We start from the raw sequence: 15,925 nt of genomic DNA on the forward strand, positions 1-15,925 counted from the left end.
AGCTATAAGATCTCAGGCACATGAATTTGTACAGTGCCATAATACAGTGTCAAGTACTGTATAAGAAATACTGGCATGCCATCAAAATGGTATATGTGTGAAGCTTACAAAAGGGGCCCTACAGCTCTCTACGAGGGAGCCATATAGTATATTTTCAATACTGTAAATAAAGCATGGGTGTCAAACATGCGTCCCACAAAGATTATCTTTGCAGCCCGGCAAAGATATTTATTGCTCTGGTCAGGGGCGGATCATCATTGGTGCTCCTGGAGGGCCTACACCGGGCCCCGTGCCCGCAGGTGGCCCCTGTCACATTCAGGGCATCCCTGTGTCCTGAAAAATCTTTTCAGGACACAAGGATGCCCCATTTACCTCTTTGCTGCCCCGTGTTAACTTGTTAACTTTAAAAACGCAAGAGCTGCCGGGAGGTAGCGCACGCAGGGACGTCACCGACGTCCCGTGTGCGCGCCCATAGGAGAAGAGAAGAGCGGAGCAGTGAGGACGCGCGGTTATGGTAAGTTACCACTCACCAGCACGTCATCTTCAATGTGGTGGTCGGAGTGGTGGTCGGAACACTGAAGTGGGGCAATAAACAGGCATACAGCCCCCAGCCATACACTGTATATGGCTGAAGGCTGTATGTCTGTGGGGAACTATACTGCACACCTAATGTGGGGGAACTGTACTGCACACCTAATAGGGGGGGTCTGTACTGCACACCTAATAGGGGGGGACTGTACTGCACACCTAATGTGGGGGAACTGTACTTCACAGTCTTGTGCAGGGGGTATGGGGTCTTGTGCAAAGGGGGCATGGAGTGTTGTATAAAAGGGGAATGGGGTCTTATGAAGGGGGGTCATGGGGTCTTGTGCAAAGGGGGCATGAGATGTTGTGCAGGGGGGCATGGGTTGTGTGCAAAGGGGACATGGGGTGTTGTGCAGGGAGGGCATTTTTTTTTTTTTTATGCGGCCCACATAAACTTAAACCTTGTTTTTTTGGCCCATGTTAGCCTTTGAGTTTGACATGTTTGCTGTAAAGACTATGCCTCCTTTTAACCTGTTGGGGACGGAGGGCATATGGATACGCCCTTGCGTCCCGATACTTAAGGATGGAGGGCGTACCTGTACGCCCTCCGCATTTCCAATCACTGTCGCTCGCCGGGCAGTGATCGGACCGGAATGTTTGCTGATATCTATCAGCAGGCATCCCGTCGCAATGCCTAGGGGGGTCCTGAGACGCCGCCATGTTGGAGATTGCAGCAAATCGCCGGTCAATTCAGGCCGTCGATTTGCCGCGATCCGTCCAGGCATGCTGGGAGTTGTAGTTCTGCAACATCTGAAGGGCCAGATATTGCAGAACTACACACCCAGCATCCCTGACTGCCTGGGCATGCTGGGAATTGAAGTTTTGCAACAGCTGTAGGCACGCTGGTTGGGAAACACTGAGCTAGAGTCTGTTTCCTAACTCAGTGATTCCAACTCGTGTGCCTCCAGCTGTTGCAAAACTACAACTCCCAGAAAGCATTGACAGACCGTACATGCTGGGAGTTGTAGTTTTGCAACCGCTGGAGGCACACGGGTTGGAATCAATGAGCGAGAGTCTGTTTTCTAACTCAGTGGTTCAGTGTGCCTACAGCTGTTGTAAAACTACAACTCCCAGCATGTACGGTCTGTCAGTACATTCTGGGAGTTGTCATTTTGCCACAGCTGAAGGTTTGGGGCACCCCCCCCCACCCCCCCTCATGTGAATGTACAGGGTACATTCACACGGGCGGGTTTACAGTGGGTTTCCTTCTACAAGTTTGAGCTGCGGCAAATTTTCCGCCGCAGCTCAAACTTCCAGCGGAAAACTTACTGTGAACCCCCGCTTGTGTGAATGTACCCTAAAATCACTACACTACACTAATAAATAATAAAGTAAAACACTACATATACACCCGCTTACACGTTGCCCCCCCCCCCCAAACACAAATTTAAAATGTCTCATATGGCAGTGTTTCCTAAACGGAGCCTCCAGCTGTTGCAAAACCACAACTCCCAGTATTGCCGGACAGCCACAGACTGTCCTGGCAGGCTGGGAGTCTTGCAACAGCTGGAGGCACCCTGTTTGGGAAACACTGCTGTAGGGTTTTGGTGGAGACAAGCCCCATCATTGTAACCGGGTCCGCCCCTATTGAAAATTCCTTATTTAGGCCTCAAATGCGCATAGTGCTCTCTCACTTCAGAGCCCTGTCATATTTCAAAGCAACAGTTTAGGGCCACATATGGGGTAAATTTGGGGGGGATTTTTCCCCTTTTACCCCTTATGAAAAGGTAAAGTTGGGGGCTACACCAGCATGTTCTGGCATCATGGGGGCTTCCTAAATGCAAAATGCCCCCAGAAACCAAAAGCCCAATGTCGCTCCTTCCCTTCTGAGCCCTCTAGTGCACCCGCAGATCACTTTACATCCACGTATGAGGTACTTCCTTACTCGAGAGAAATGGGGTTACAAATTTTGTGGGGCATTTTCTCCTATTACTCCTTGTGAAAATGAAAAGTTTGGGGTAACACCAGAATTTTAGTGTTAAAAATCTAATTTTTCATTTTCACGTCCCATTTTAACGAAAGTTCGTCAATCACCTGTGGGGTGTTAAGGCTCACTGTACCCCTTGTTACGTTCCTTGGGGGGTGTAGTTTCCAAAATAGTAGGCCATGTGTTTGTTTTTTTTGTGCTGTTCTGGCACCAAAGGGGCTTCCTAAATGCGTCATGCCCCCCAAAAACCATTTCAGCAAAATTTGCTTTCCAAAAGCCAAATGTGACTCCTTCTCTGAGCATTGTAGTATGCCCGCAGAGCATTTTACGCCCCCAACATGGGGTATTTATATACTCAGAAGAGATGGGGTTACAAATTTTGGGGGGCATTTTCTCCCATTACCCTTTGTCAAAATGGTAAATTGGGGGGGGGGGGGGGGGAACTGCACTTTAGTGAAAAAATTTAGTTTTTCATTTACACTTCCAACTTTAACAAAAAGTCATCAAACACCTGTGGGGTGTTAAGGCTCACTGGACCCCTTGTTACGTGCCTTGAGGGGTGTAGTTTTGAAAATAGTATGCCATGTGTTTTATTTAGGTTTTTGTTGCTGTTCTGACACCATAGGGGCTTCCTAAATGTGACATGCCCCTCAAAAACCATTTCAGAAAAATTCACTCTCCAAAATCCCATTGTTGCTCCTTCCCTTCTGAGCCCTCTACTGCGCCCGCCGAACACTTGACATACACATATGAGGAGAAATTGGGTTACAAATTTTGAGAGGCTTTTTCTCCTATTACCCCTCGTAAAAATTCAAAAACTGGGTCTACAAGAACATGCGAGTGTAAAAAAAAAATGAAGATTTTGAATTTTCTCCTTCACTTTGCTGCTATTCCTGTGAAACACCTAAAGGGTTAACAAACTTTCTGAATGTCATTTGAATACTTTGAGGGGTGCAGTTTTTATAATGGGGTCATTTTTGGGGTATTTCTAATATGAATGCCCTTCAAATCCACTTCAAAACTGAACTGGTCCCTGAAAAACTCCGATTTTGAAAATTTTGTGAAAAATTGGAAAATTGCTGCTGAACTTTGAAGCCCTCCGATGTTTTCCAACAGTAAAACATGTTAACTTTATGATGAAAGTATAAAGTAGACATATTGTATTTGTGAATCAATATATCATTTATTTGGAATGTCTGTTATCCTTACAAGCGGAGAGCTTCAAAGTTAGAAAAATGCTAAATTTTCTATTTTTTCATCAAATTATGGAATTTTTCACCAAGAAATGATGCAAGTATCGACAAAATTTTACCACTAACATGAAGTAGAATATGTCACGAAAAAACAAACAAACAATCTTGGAATCAGAATGTAAAAGCTAAAAGCATCCCAGAGTTATTAATGCTTAAAGTGACAGTGGTCAGATTTGCAAAAAATGCTCCTGTCCTTAGGGTTATAATGGGCTCCGTCCCTAAGGGGTTAAAATCTTATTTAAAACGTACAAATCATAAACATTTCCTCTTGAATTGTTTATTCTGATTTTGTCCTGCTATACATTGTAAAGATGCTATTCTCTCAGTGGAGTAGTTATACTAAATTACCATCTGCCTGATGGCGAGAAGTCTCAAAGCTGTTACGTCTGTCTGTCTCAGGTGCATGATCTGCCTAAACATTCAAGTATCTTATTAGGAGATGAACACTCCAGCTGCGAGAAGTCTAAGAAAGATTTCTGTCCTGGGAAGACAAATGGACTAGTATACAAAGGAGGATGACAATAACTCTGCTGGACAAATACAGGAGGGTGGTCATTCAAGTCAGTAAGAAGTGATTAATAAACATTATAATACTGCTTGCTTAATTTTACATTTTTAAGATTAACGAGATGTAGGTTACCCAGTCTCGATAGAAAAACAAAACAATGAACTACGGAAGAAATAACTATTTCCTGTTCACAACGTTCTGTGTCAGACACAAAATTATAATGCCAAAAAAATTAAATAAAAGCCACATCTTCTGATTTAGTTATACTCTAAAATATTGACAAACTATAACAGAATAAAAGATTTCCTCTCTGAGAAAAAGTAACGCTGAATTATTTTCAAGTGCAAAACAGTGTCAGCCTAAGTTTCTACATCAAGCACAGAAAATACATAAACCTACACTTCTTCCTTTAGGTTGCATCATTTAAAGCACTTAGCAGATGGTTAATGTGACATTCTAATAAAAAGTAATATTTGAAAAGAAGTGATCACAGGCTTAGCTTACCTCTTTATACTAGCAAGAGTGATACTCTCTCTGGGACTACAATAATATGCATGCACTGAAAAGTGCAATCAGGCAATGAGCAGACAGCAATGATCTTTGTTAAACCCACACCCAGGAAAAGAAAAGCAGAAAAAGCTATTCCCTCCCCGAACAATAGCTCACCCTCATTGCAAAAAGCCTTCTCAAGCAAATATTTTATCAAGTCACCTCCGGCACAGACATTTCCTTTTTTTTTTTACTCTCTCGCTTTGTAACACACACAGTGGCCCTGATTTCCTAAGAGTGGAATTTTCTTTGTGGGGTTTTTTCCCCCAAAAGATATTTTTGCACGGTATTTACTAAGATTTCCTTACATTTAGCACTCTTCGCTACTTTTTTTTTTTTTATATACACACACACTCTGAACTGTAAAGGTTTTTCCATTCTGGCACAGACAAAAATTTTGGCGCAATGCACCAGAATATGGTGCACAACCTGACAATACATATTGGGTTTACAATAGTAAATCAGGGCCATTATTTATATACAAAGTGTGTACACAAAAACCTCAACAGATTTGTTTTCAAAATGAGTATACAACAATAACAAACTGAAGGCAGGCAATACAGTGCTTGATTTACAACAGGTTTTCAGTTCTATTGTGCTTAAACATCAGTTAGATGCCTCAGTAAACATCTAGAACAGTGGTTTTCAACCTTTTTGGCGACTGTACCCCCAAAGGCTTTAAGGGGTACTCCAACATTTAGACATCTTATCCCCTATCCAATGGGAACCCCCATGATCTTGCACGCAGCACCCCAGTTAAAATCAGTCCCTGGAGCAGCTGTCCTGCCCCCTCCCATAGGCTTGCATTGAGGGGCGGAGGCGTGACGTCACACGCCACCGGCCCTGTGGTCGCCAGTAATCAGACCCGGAGCGAACATGCTCCAGGGACTGATTTTAACTGGGGTGCTGCGTGCAAGATCACAGGGGTCCCCAGTGGATGGACCCCCGCGATCAGGCATCTTATCCCCTATCCTTTCGATAGGGGATAAGATGTCTAAGCGCCGAAGTACCCCTTTAAAGGTATTTCCGCAAGTACCCCTCGCACGTATATTTGCGCGAGGGGTACCAGCGGACAAAAGGCGCGTGCTTACCTTTATACTAATATCACTTAATCCCCTTGTGCCATTATTCTTCCCTCCATCTTAATTCCCTTGTGCCATTATTCTTCCCTCCATCTTAATCCACTGTGCCATTATTCCGCCCTCCATCTGATCCCCTTGTGCCGTTATTCTCCGATATGGCAAAAGGGAATCAGAGGGAGGGGGGAATAATGGCCCAAGGGAATAAAGATGAAGGGGGAGTATAATCATTACCCCCCACCCCCCATCTTAATCCCCTTGTGCCATAATTACCCCCTCCCTCTGATCCCTTTTGCTATTATCCCTCTTTACCCCTCCATCTTAATGCCCTTGTGCCATTAATTCTCTCCCCACAACCGCCCCCCCCCCCCCCCCCGGGCTAACAGCCCTCACTCCCATACACTTAGTTTCTCCTTTTTATTTTACATTGCCCGGCTTGTCCGGGTTCCGCTCCCAGAGTCCCGTTCGGCGCCACACAGAAGGGTGACTTCCTCCTGCGCTGTGCGGCACCTGCACGTGACGTGAGGGGATGTCACACGTCTCCCCAGCAACCACACAGCTCCCGTAAAGTAGCCACACCAGCTCTCACTAAAGTCCACGATACTTTGCTGAGAGCTGGTGTGGCCATTCCCCGCAATGCGTGGTCGGTATTTGCCAGTGCATTGCGTACCCCTGCACAACCGGTGGCGTACACCTAGAGGTATGCGTACCACCGGTTGAGAACCCCTCATCTAGAAGATCAGACCACCACTAGAAGAAAAAGTTAAGCTGCTAGTTGAAATAACACAGCATAGATAAATTTAAAATAGAAGTCAATTTCCAGAGACTTTTTTTACTTTTTTCCTTTTTCTACAACACGTTGCTAGTGGGACTATTGAAGACGAGTTTTCACGTTGTAAACAACATGCCCATAATACTGCATGGATTTTTCTTCTAGAGCATTTCAATGGAAATCATTCACTTGCATTGTACTGTAATGTGTTAACAATTTTTTTGAGAAAGTTCAGGGCTATTTTAAAGATGTTCACTGGCGGCTCATAAAGTTGAACAGGTATGCACTAAATAGTGGGCTTGTACTTTTTGATCAAAATGTATACTAACAACCTGTTTTTGAATTTATGCTGAGAAGCAAGTAGATCAAAATACAAATTGTGGATGTACGGCAGTGCTCTGTGTTTTACAATAGCCTAAGGCTATGTTCACAAAGCAGAAATTCTGCTACTCCACTTAAATTCCATTTTGCAAAGCTTGCTGGAGAATTTTTGCTAAACTTGAGCAGAATCTCGGCAGAATTTCTCTGTGCTCAAGACATAAAATTCTGCTGAAATTCAAAGCCCCATTGAGTTCAATCGGATTCTGTCCATAATTCTGCAAAATGTAAAAGAAATTTTGAATGTTTTAGTAAAATCCAGAAAGCAGAATTTCCGCTGCAAAATTTTTGCAGCGAAAATGCTCTGGTGTCAATGGGACAGCGGAATCCCCATTCAATTCAATGAGCAGTACATTTTGTGGCATTTCTGAGTTCAATTTTACAGAGGAATTCCGCATGGATTAGGCATGAACTGTATTACAAAAAAAAAAAAAAAGACAGTAAGAGCTTAGAAAAAGACAACAAGACCATCTGGGGGATATTAGAAGAAAAAGTTATAACCCCCCCCCCCCCCCCCCAGTAGCTCCCCACTTTAATCTTGTCCATGAAGGAGAGGTTTAAAGCTTGTGTTGGCATGTAAAAGATTTGACCACCTATACGAGGTGAGAATTGGGATGGACTTAAAGGGGTACTCTGGCGCTTTTTTTTGCTTATGTGTGACTTATTTATCAACTGGTTTCAGCCTGTTGATAATTTTCTATCACGTAAGCAATTTTTCCTTTTTTACTTTGGTAGTAGCTTTTTCTGCTCCATGTTTGAGCTGGAGTAAATTTAGTCAATTTTTAACCCTGTTGCAACTTTTTTTTGCGCAGTTGCGACTGTCGCAGTTAATAAATACCTGACTACCCGTAGTCCATTTTAAAATTATTACTACGTAGTTAATTTTTGGAAAACTTGCTTTTCTCGCTTTCCAGTCAAAATGTCGCACGAAAAAACGCGTAGTCGCAGTTGCGACAATTTTGCGACAATTATAGTAAAGAAAACCTGACTAAACCCGTTGATAAATGTCCATAAGAGAAACTATGCAACTTATCATGATGAACTCAATAAAAGAGCTCAAAAGGGGCCTGGATGTATTTCGGAGGTGTGATAATATAACATATTACAGTCACTAAATTCTAGAGAAAGGTTGTTGATCCAGGGATTTATCTCCAGATTTGAAGCCAGGAAGAAACGTTTCTTCATAAAAAGGAGGAACATTTGCTTCTACCTCATGCTTTTTTTGCCTTCCCCTGGATCAATGCTATGGGGTAATAGGCTGAACTGGACATATGTCTATTTTAAGCCTCACAAACAATGTTGTTAGAATGTGCACCAAAAATAAAATCACCAATTATGTTTTTCCCTGGTCCCATTTGCTTTTGCAAAAACATTTCTGTACCTGGTCATTATCACCCATGAACAGATGCTACATGTAAAGCAATAAGGCAGCAATATATTTGCATGGGTTATCCAGGAATCGAAAAATAGACCTATTTTCTTTCAAAGAACGCTGTCTCTGTCTGTCTCCACTTTGGGTGTGGCATTACAATTTTGCTCCATTCACGTCAATGGAACTGGCATGCAGATCCACACCCAACCTGGAGACAGGGAGCGGTCTTTGAAAGAAATTATCCATTTTTTTTTATTCCTGAATAACCCCCTTTAACCCCTTAAGGACACAGCAAATTTTATTTTTGAATTTACATCTTTTTCCTCCTCACCTTCTAAAAATCATAACTTATTTCCATCCACAGACCCATAAGAGGGCTTATTTTTGCGCGACCAATTGTCCTTTGTAATAACATCACTTATTACATTACATTGTTTGTGTGGAGAAATTTAAAAGAAAACAGCAATTTTGCAAATTTTGGAAGGTTTCGTTTTCATGCTGTACACTTTACGGTCAAAATTACATGTTTTCTTTATTTTGTGGGTCAATACGATTAAAAGGATACCCATAGTTGTACTTCTTCAACAAAAAAAATAAAATAAACTTTAACAAAATTAGTATGTTTAAAATGACTATTTTGACCACCTACAGTATAACCTGCTCAATATATATATCACTGACACAGCATAATTTTTTTTACAGGTGTTGCTTTTAAGACGTAGAGGAGGAATAAGAAAGGATTTCTCCAAATTCAACCCTTAAGGGGGTGAAAAAGGGGTTGAGAGTTTGTATGGAAGTCCGTCATTTTTGAACTTTGTTTTTAGGCTAACAATTAGAGATAAAGAAACACGTGTTTTAACGTTTTCTAAAATTTCACCCCTGAAGGGGGTTCAAAGTTTGTATGAATTAAGATTAGGTTGATTTTTGAATTCGAAAATGTGCACCATTACTCTTAAATAAAAACGTCTGTCTGTATTTACAAAATAATAATCCTCCGAAAAATCTATCAAAACACAAAAAAATTTGCACGCGCTGCACCCGGACAGTGTATAAGCAGCACAAGAAGGCAGGCGAACTCATTATAAATGCGACATGCACGCGCTGCACCCGGACAGTATATAAGTAGTGCGAGAAGGCGGGTTCCCCCTTTTTGTTTCTTTATTCTGACTATAATTTACATTTAGTTTGGTATCTATCACAATGAATGTAGAATTGTTGAAAATAGATGGGACTATGGTGCCCCACAACGTAATTCCTGTAATTGGAGATGAAGCCTGTTTGTTTCGGGCCATTTCTTATATAAAATTGTATGACACACAAGTGATGTTACACCAAATTTAACGTGTCTCCTGAGGTATGAAGCGCGCTCAGCAGGTGAGCGTGCATCATACCCGATGGGTCCCAGTTGCTATAAGCAACCAGGACCCGTGGCTAGTGCCGGTCATCACCGATCAGGCTGATGTCCGGCATTAACTCTTTAGACACGACGATCAAAGTTGATCACCGCATCTATAGTGAAAGTAAAAGCTTCCCGTCAGCTCAGTGAAATCCAGGCTTGAGCAATCAACTGCCGATAACACTGATCCTGGCCATTAAATGCCATGGCAGTGATCAGTGTACCAAATCAATGTACTGCATGCTATAGTCCCCTATGGGGGCCATAACATTGCAAAAAAAAACAAAATTTGGAAAAAAAAATAAGTTAATAAAGATAATTTATCTAATAAAAGTTTGAATTACCCTCCTTTTCCCAATAAAAAAAAAAAAAACCTGTGTAAATAAAAACAAACATATGTGGTATCGCCGCGTGCGTAAATGTCCAAACTATAAATATAAATCGTTCATTAAACCGCACGGTCAATGGCATCCGCGCAAAAAAAATTCAATAGCGTATTTTTGGTCACTTTTTATACCATTAGAAAATGAATAAAAAGCGATCAAGAAGTCTGATCAAAACAAAAATGGTACCGATAAAAACTTCAGATCATGGCGGAAAAAAATGAGCCCCGTACATGGAGAAAGCTATAGGGGTCAGAATAGGACAATTTTAAACATTTTCCTGCATGTAGTTATGATTTTTTTCAGAAGTAATACAAAATCAAACCTATATAAGTAGGGTATCATTTTAACCGTATGGACCTACAGAATAAAGATAATGGCCCTCATTTACTATTTATTGCAAACCCGACATGTTTTGTCGGGTTGTGCGCCAGATTCTGTCGCATTGCGCCAGAAATTTTGTCTGTGCCAGAATTTGTGCCAGAATTGGAAAAAACCCAAACTAACTCTCCATTTTGAAAAAGGGGCGTGGCTTCTGGGGAAAGGGGCGTTGTCTCTGAAAAGGGGCGTGTTCCCGACATTTTCACACAAAAAACAACATATTTACTAAGGTTTTCACATAAAATGTGGTAGATTTGAGCTGAGGAAAACCAGACAGATCAGAGCATGTGTAAAAAAAAAAAAGCAAAGTGTAGGGAAAGTGGAAAATGTAGGGAAACTTTAGTAACTACCGTGGAAAATAAATTGTAGGGAATTAAAACCCACAAAGAAACCTACACTCCACTCTTGGTAAATGAGGGCCAATGTGTCATTTTTACCGAAAAATGTACTGCGTAGAAATGGAAGCCCCAAAAAGTTACGTTTTTTCTTCCATTTTGTCGCACAAAATTTTTTTTGTCCGTTTAGCCATAGATTTTGGGGTAAAATGACTGATGTCACTGCAAAGTAGTATTGGTGGCGCAAAAAGTAACTCATCATATGGATTTTTAGGTGCAAAATTGAAAGTGTTATTTTAGAAGGTGATGAGGAAAAAAAACAAAAATGCAAAAACCGAAAAACCTTCCGTCCTTAAGGGGTTAAGGACCAAGCCCATTTTGACCTTAAGGACCAGGCCAATTTTATTTTTGCATTTTCGTTTATTCCTCCTTCCCTTTCTAAAATCCATAACTCTTATATTTCCATCTACAGTCCCATAGGAGGGATTGTTTTGTGTGTGACCACTTGTACTTTGTAATGACAATTGGGCGAACCAAAAAAAAATTTTTTTTTGTTGTGAGGAAATTTAAATGAAAACTATTTTGCTAATTTTGGAAGGTTTTGTTTTCACACTGTACACTTTACGGTAAAAATTACATGTTTTCTTTATTCTGTGGGTCAATACGATAAAAGTGATATCCATGATTACATACTTTTCTATTATTGTACCGCTTTAAAAATCTCACTTTTTAACCAAATTATTACATTTAAAATCCCTCTATTATGACGACCTATAACTTTTTCATTTTTCCGTATAAGTGGCGGTATGAGGGCTCATTTTTTGCACTGTGATCTGCACTTTTTATTGTTACCACATTTGCATATATGAAACTTAAATTTATGATTTTTTAAGGAATATGATGTGACAAAAAAAGCAGCAATTTTGGAGGTTTACGCCGTTCACCGTACGGGTTCATTAACATATTTTGATAGCTTGGACATTAACGCACGCGACAATACCAAATATGGGACATTTTAAATTTTTATTGGAAGAGGGGGTTTTTCAAATTTTTTTACTTTTATTATTTTACATTTTTTAACCTTTTACATTTTTTTTATGCCCCCATAGGGGACTATTTATAGTAATCATTAGATTGCTAATACTGTTCAGTGCTATGCATAGGGCGTAGCACTGATCACTATTATCGGCGATCTTCTGCTCTGAGCTGCTCGTTCTCAGACCAAAGCAGAAGACCCCAGGAGACGAACGGAAGCAGGTGAGGCAATCTCCTTCCGCCATTTTAGATGATCGGGCGATCCGATCATCCATTTAAACATGCGCATTGCCGTAGATGCTGTCATCTGTATTGATCGATGATGTCCACTAGTAGCAGCGGGTCCCCGGCTGCTGATAGCAGCCAGGACCTGCAGTGCATGACACGAGCAGCGATCCGATGCTCACGGACATGTACAGGACGTAAATGCACGTTCTGGTGCGCAAAGTACCTCCACACCAGGACGTACATTTATGTCCATGGGGATTAAGGGGTTAAACATTTACACCATTCACCGTACGGGATCATTAACATTATATTCTGGTAGTTCGGACATTTACGCATGCGGCAATATCAAATGTTTAATTTTTTTACTCGTTTTGGGGTAAACTAGGAAAAAGGAACCAATTCAAATTTTTATTGGGGGAGGAGCTTTCAAAATTTTACACATTTTTTTTTGTACACTTACGTCCCCATAGGGACTATTTATAGCAATCATTTGATTGCAGCCGTGCCACAGGTGATCCAATCATCCATTTAAACTCCCGCATTGCCGCCGATGCTGTGATCTGTATTGATCACAGCATCTAAAAGGGATTAATGGCAGACATCAGCGCGATCGCTAATGTCCGCCATTACCGGTGGGTCCCTGGCAGCTGATAGCAGCCGGAACCGGCTGTGCATGATGCAAGCACTGCTCCAAGGCTCGCATCATGTACAAGATGTAAATTTACGTCCTGGTACGTTAACTTCCAGGTCACCAGGACGTACATTTACTCCCCCTTTATAAAGCATTGGTACGGCCTCACCTGGAATATGCTGTTCAGTTTTGGGCACCTGTCCATAAAAGGGACACTGCGGAGTTGGAAAGGGTGCAGAGACGCACGACTAAACTAATATGGGGCATGGAACATCTTAGCTATGAGGAGCGATTAAAGGAGTTGCAATTGTTTAGTCTTGAGAAGAGACGTTTAAGGGGGGATATGATAAACGTATATAAGTATATTAATGGCCCATACAAAAAATATGGAGAAAAACTGTTCCAGGTTAAACCCCCCCAAAGGACGAGGGGGCACTCCCTCCGTCTGGAGAAGAAAAAGTTTAGTCTCAAGGGGCGACACGCCTTCTTTAACGTGAGGACTGTGAATTTATGGAACGGTCTACCTCAGGAACTGGTCACAGCAGGAACAATTAACAGCTTTAAAACAGGATTAGAAACATTCATGGAACAAAATAACATTAATGCTTATGAAGAAATATAAAATCCCATCCCTTCCCCAATATCGCGCCACACCCCTACCCCTTAATTCCCTGGTTGAACTTGATGGACATATGTCTTTTTTCGACCGTACTAACTATGTGACTATGTGTCCTTAAAGAGTAAGTAATTTTTGCATTTCCATTTTTATTTGTCCTCATAAATTTCAAGCCACAGACCCATATGAGGGCTTGTCTTTTACGTGACCAGTTGTACTTTGACCGCAATCATTTTTTTTCCATCACCCATTAAATGTATGGCAAAACCAAAAAATATCATTTGTGTGGGTAAATAATAAAGTTTGCAAATTTTGGAGGGTCTCATTTTCACACTGTAAGAATGACCTTGTTTTTTTTTATTTCTGTGGATAAAATAATGTTGATAAAAATATTTATATGGGTTTCGCCATAGATTTTGTGGTAAAATAAGTGGTGTTATTACAAAGTACAATTGGTCCTGCATAAAACAAGTCTTCATATGGCCCTGTAAACAGAAGATTTTAGAGGGGAAGAGAAAAAAAATTGAAAAATAAAAATTGGATGCCTCATGAAGAGGTTTAAAATACAATAGGGAACTCCTACAGACAGACCAGACTTCAAATTCCCACCCTTAATGGCAAGAACACTTAATGCAACCTAAAAATTGTATGTAGTACACTTAAATGTATTCTAGAATTTCAATAAGCATGTGAATCTGGGCGCAGAGAGGAAAAGACCCACACAACACTGCCAGTTGGAACAAAGAAACGACTGAAGAGCGGAGGACCAAGAATAATTTTTTTCTCTTTTTTTCTTTGGCCCCACCAAGATATATATATATATATATATATATATATATATAATCCAAAGAAAGCAAGCGGCACTCCAAGGTACAAAAAACAGTGTATTTATTCACCCATTAAGTCATTGCAATGACTTAATGGGTGAATAAATACACAGTTTTTTGTACCTTGGAGTGCAGCTTCCTTTCTTTGGATTACGTTTGAGAAGGTTTGGAGTTTGAACCTGTTGAAGCTGAGCACCAATTTAGGACTTGAAGTCCGAGTTACAGTGCTGGATCCCTTTCCTCCTTTTTATATATATATATATATATATATATATATATATATATATATATATATAAAGTTATGTCACCAAATGACCACATTTAACCCATTATAGGAGTTCTCCGCACCTAGGCATCTTCTTCCCTATCCACAGGGTAGGGAATAAGTGTCTGATCGCGGGGGTCTGACCATTAGAACCCCCGCAATCTCCTGCTCCATGCCAGATTACTGGCAACCACAGCCTAAAGCTGTGGTTGACACGCACCCTCCATATATCTATATGGCAGATACAGAGATACGTGAACGCTGTACCTTCCTCTCTGACATAGACATGAGAATGCAGGGGGCCTGATGACCACAGCCACCCAAAGCCTAGCACAGCCAGTGTTCTGAACATAAATTTTCAGAACGCCAGGGTGCCGGGCCAGAGATCGCTAGGGTCCCAGCAGTCGGACTCCCGTGATCAGACATCTTCTCCTCTGGGTAGGGGATAAGATGTCTAGAACCAAAATACCCCCTTTAGGGTCTTTTCACATGTACAGTATCCTGTGCAGATTTGATGCGCAGGATTTGAAGCTGTATTCAGTCATTTAGTTTATATTGAAATCTGCAGCATAAAATCCTGGACATCAAATCTGTGCAGAATACTGTACGTGTGAATACACCATTAACCCCTTAAGGACCAAACCCATTTTCACCTTAAGGACCAGGCCAATTTTATTTTAGCATTTTTGTTTTTTCCTCCTCGCCTTCTAAAATCTGTAACGCTTTTATATTTCCATCTACAGACCCATATAAGGACTTGTTTTTGCATGACCAATTGTACTTTGCAATGAAACCTCTCATTTTACCATAAAATGTACGGCGAACCCCAAAAAATAGTTTTTTAGGGAGGAAATGAAAATGCAAATCACAATTTTGCACATTTTGGAGGGTTTTGTTTTAACACTGTACAATTTATGGTAAAAATGACGTGTTCTTTATTCTGTGGGTCAATACAATTAAAAAGATATCCGTGAAGAGAAATGAAAATATCGGCACTCACCAGTGTGGCTGCAGGGTCTTCTTTATTGAGACATACTCACATGCGGGGTACAGAAGAGAGGGGAGTGGGGGGACAAGTGGTGGCGACCGAGCTCTAGTTTCGCACACTTGGTGTGCTTCGTCCGGCCATGATGGCCGGACGAAGCACACCAAGTGTGCGAAACTAGAGCTCGGTCGCCACCACTTGTCCCCCCACTCCCCTCTCTTCTGTACCCCGCATGTGAGTATGTCTCAATAAAGAAGACCCTGCAGCCACACTGGTGAGTGCCGATATTTTCATTTCTCTTCACGGATATCATGAACTTTGCTTATTATAGTATCTGAGCACTACCAGAGGCATTACAGCTACACCAACTCCCACCTGCCATTCCTAATCCAGCACACTCACGCAGTGCCGCACTACCTC

At 41.3% G+C, this 15,925-nt stretch overlaps 1 protein-coding gene across 19 annotated transcripts in view; it reads right to left on the reverse strand.

The window, feature by feature from the left end:
• Positions 1 to 15,925, reverse strand: part of EPB41 (erythrocyte membrane protein band 4.1) — a 201,245-nt gene that overhangs the window by 157,768 nt on the left and 27,552 nt on the right. The window contains exon 1 of one of the 19 annotated variants that reach the window (XM_056557274.1): positions 4,778 to 4,801. The exons of the other annotated variants lie outside the window; for them this stretch is intronic. The gene's annotated coding sequence lies outside the window, so the exon portion shown is untranslated. Of the gene's footprint in view, positions 1 to 4,777; positions 4,802 to 15,925 lie in introns of those variants that run through there. 19 annotated transcript variants of the gene reach the window in all.

The sequence above is a fragment of the Hyla sarda genome, chromosome 2, assembly GCF_029499605.1.
Source record: "Hyla sarda isolate aHylSar1 chromosome 2, aHylSar1.hap1, whole genome shotgun sequence".
Taxonomy (NCBI): Eukaryota; Metazoa; Chordata; class Amphibia; order Anura; family Hylidae; genus Hyla; species Hyla sarda.